At 38.5% G+C, this 3,887-nt stretch overlaps 1 pseudogene; it reads right to left on the bottom strand.

Moving 5' to 3' along the window:
- Positions 1-1,169: 1,169 nt before the first annotated feature.
- Positions 1,170-3,648, bottom strand: LOC149150986 (pentatricopeptide repeat-containing protein At1g11290, chloroplastic pseudogene; annotated as a pseudogene).
- Between the last annotated feature and the right edge of the window lie 239 nt (positions 3,649-3,887).

The following is a 3,887-nucleotide window of genomic DNA, read 5'->3' as shown; positions in this document are numbered from 1 at the left end:
AACTTCAAGAACCAAAACATTTTTCTTCTTGATTTTTTTGAGGCGGAGATACTAATTATAGGCTTCACATTCTCAACTTCTTGTGCTGCAATCAATCAAAATAGTTTACTCTTAAGTATCACTCTTCCACTTGAAAAAAAAAGCAATGCAATATTCACTCCTTACTATCACTCTCTCATTATTGAATTATCTTATATGTGAAATTTCTAATTAGCCTCAATAACATACAAAACATAGAATTTCACTACCCAAGTGGCCTTTTAGCAAAAATATAACATATATTTAACCCAAAAAAAAACAATTACCATAAAACCTGATATCAAAAAATGTAAGGGTATTAGACTTTGATTATAAAATAAACACACTGATAATTCACATCAATGATTGTGAAAGACATATTATGTGTTGTTTATGACTAATCATCCATAACAATCAAAATGTTGGTAATAAGATAACATTAAAGAGGTTGACTTTAAGATTCAGAAAGATCATTAAGTAGCATATATAACATTATATGTGTAATCATACTTAAATATTATTGTCAAACACCATGTAGATTTCTCTCAAAATACAATTGTCTCTTATCAATTCTCTTTGATTTCATTTCAACCGGAGTAATCTTAAGACCAGGGATGCAAAACAGCCATGTTAAGTTGGTTTTTTTTCTTTTTTTTTTTCTTTTAGTCCAAAAAAATATAATCCAATGCTTAGATGGGGAGGTTTGGTCCCATATATCTTATGATCGAATCCTGAAAAAACTAAATATACATAAAATTTGCTTCAAACACAATTTCTTCAATTAAAAAAAATGAATCAAGTGTTCCCCTTGCAAGATCATATTGACCTGAAGGGGAAAAATGTCAACTGGGGTATTGAACCCTAGTGGTGGCATTAACAACACTGACTTTCACTACTCGGCAAGCCCCCTCTGACAATTTATATATATTATAAAGATCTACATAAATGAGATACCATATTATGCTAATTATTAGTGTGCTTATAGACATGTTCTTTACGGCTTGAGGTTATCGTCACATCCAAAGATTGCCACTATAGGTCAACTCCTGCCTTCCCTTTGTACAAACATATTATACTCTACGTAACCAAGAAATGGTATGCACATATTAATTTGAAAGCATAAATATATTAACTGATATATTCAAGTAGTATCACCAGTAATCACCACAAGAACACAATCCATCCCTGAAGTGGTGGAAACGGCTTGCATCTCTCATGATAATTTCTCGCCCAACAATCTTGGAGATGAACTTAGTTGCATTGTGGCAGTCACTACACACACGCAGGTTCTTGGTCATACGGATGAAATGGCCTGGGCTTGTATTGATGATCCCAAAAGCAATGGCCAGCTTCTCACTATGACTGCATAGCATGTTTTCCTTCACCTCCTCCTCCACATCTTGTAGCACAAGATTTGTGTTAGGCACATATCCTGACTCCTTCATTTGCCCATACAAGGTTTCCAACATTGCATAAATTTTTTCAGATTGAGGATGGGTTCTGTCTCCCACGAGGAATGTATGAACTTCTTTATTTACCTCAATAAAACTACATCCTGGTTGCTTCTTCACTTCCCTCTCTTTCATCATGGTCCTCAACTTTGCTACATCCTCCCACCTGCCTGCCTCAGCATAGATGTTTGACAACAGTACATAATATCCAGCGTTATTTGGTTCTAATTCAAAAAGGTGTTGTGCTGCTTGTTCTCCAAGTTTAATATTGCAGTGAATTTTGCTGGCCCCAATCAAGGCCGCCCACACATCAGTGTTGGGTTCTGATGGCATTTTTTTAATGATTTCATGTGCTTCATTTAGCTGCCCTGCACGTCCAAGAATGTCAACCACACATGCATAATGCTCCAGATTAGGTACAAGGCCATAATCTGACTTCATGCACTGAAAGTATTGCCAGCCCTGGTCTACTAACCCTGCATGAGAGCATGCAGTCAAAATACCAACGAAGGTGATATGATCTGGCTTTGTGCCTGTCAGTTGCATTTGGGAAAAAGAGGCAAGGGCATCTTCACTATGACCATGACACGCATATCCCAAAATGATTACATTCCATGAGACCACATCTCTACTTGACATCTTGTCAAACACTTGTCGAGCAATACCTATAAGTCCACATTTGGCATACATGTTTACAAGCCCATTGCCTACAGAAACGTCAGACTCAAATCCATTTCTTATTACATAACCATGGATCTGTTTACCTTGTTCCAAAGCTAATAAATCAGCACATGCAGGCAGAATACTAGTCATGGTGATTGAGTTGGGTTTTATGCCCTTGACTTGCATTGCATTGAAATATGCCAAGGCTTGATGTGGATGGCCATTCCGGGAATAGCCGGCAGTGATTGCAGTCCATGACACAACATTCCATTTAGGCATTCTTTCAAATAATTTGTGAGCAATGTCAAAATTTCCACATTTGGTGTACATGTCTACAAGCCCAGTGCCCATACATGTCTACAAGCCCAGTGCCCACAACAACATCGAACTCAAATTCATTTCTTACTGCATAAGCATGGATCTGCTTGCCTTGTTCCACAGCCAATAAATCGGCACAGGCAGGCAAAACACTAATTATTGTAATTAAGTTGGGTTTTATATGCTGGACTTGCATTTCACTGAAGAATGTCAAGGCTTCACAGGGTTGGCCATTCTGGGAATAACCAGCAATGATTTCAGTCCATGACACAACATTTTGTTGAAGCATTCTTTCAAACAATTTATGGGCCATGTTAACATTCCTAAATTTGGCATACAGGTCTACGAGCGCATTGCCAACAGCAGCATCAGATTCAAAACCATTTCTTATTGCATAACTGTGAATCTGCTTGCCTAGTTCAAAATCCAATAAATGGGAACACACAGGCAGAAGATTAACTATGGTGATTGAGTTGGGTTTTATTTTCTTGACTTGCATTTTATTGAAGCATGTCAATGCTTTATGTGGATGGCCATTCTGGGAATAACCAGCAATGATTGCATTCCATGACACAACATTTCGTTGAGGCATTCTTTCAAACAATTTGTGGGCAATGTTAACATTCCCACATTTGGCATACATGTCTACAAGCCCAGTGCCCACAACAACATCAGATTCAAATCCATTTCTTATTGCATAACCATGGATCTGCTTACCTTGTTCTAGAGCCAATAAATCAGCACAAGCAGGAAGAACACTAGCTATGGTGACTGAGTTGGGTTTAATGCCTTGGACTTGCATTTCATTGAAAAATGCCAAGGCTTCTTGGGATTGGCCATTTTGAGAATAACCAGCAATGATTGCAGTCCAGGACACAACATTTCGTTTAGGCATTCTTTCAAACAATTTGTGAGCAATGCCAACAATTCCACATTTTGCATACAGGTCTACAAGCCCAATACCCACACCAACATCACATTCAAATCCACATCTTATTACATAACCATGAATTTGCCTACCATGTTCCAGAGCCAATAAATAGATACATATAGGCAGAACAATAACCATGGTGACTGGGCTGGGTTTTATCCCCTGCACTTGCATTTCATTAAAGAGTGTCAGTGCTTCATAAGGGTAACCATGTTGGAAATAACCAGCAATGACAGCATTCCAGGAAACTACATCTCGTTCAGGCATTTTGTCAAATACTTGCCAGCCTGGTTGTTAGAACGAGATCCCCAGGAATAGAATCATGGCACGTTTTCGGTCTGGATTTAAATTGCCAAGTTGCCCAACGTTCTTTGACCAAGCCCGTGCCATGGCTAATTTGCATGCGCAAGGGTGGACCTCGACTGGGCCTGATTCGCTGTAATTCACATGTTGATAATCAATCCCAAACGAAACCTGCAAATGGGGGCGGTTGAAGTATTAGGTAC

The sequence above is a fragment of the Pinus tabuliformis genome, chromosome 9 (genome assembly GCF_031772625.1).
Source record: "Pinus tabuliformis cultivar Carrire ecotype Pingquan chromosome 9, CPIR1, whole genome shotgun sequence".
In the NCBI taxonomy this organism is placed as follows: domain Eukaryota; kingdom Viridiplantae; phylum Streptophyta; class Pinopsida; order Pinales; family Pinaceae; genus Pinus; species Pinus tabuliformis.
The sequence above is the reverse complement of the archived record's forward strand: the minus strand, read 5'-3'. Positions and strand labels throughout refer to the sequence as shown.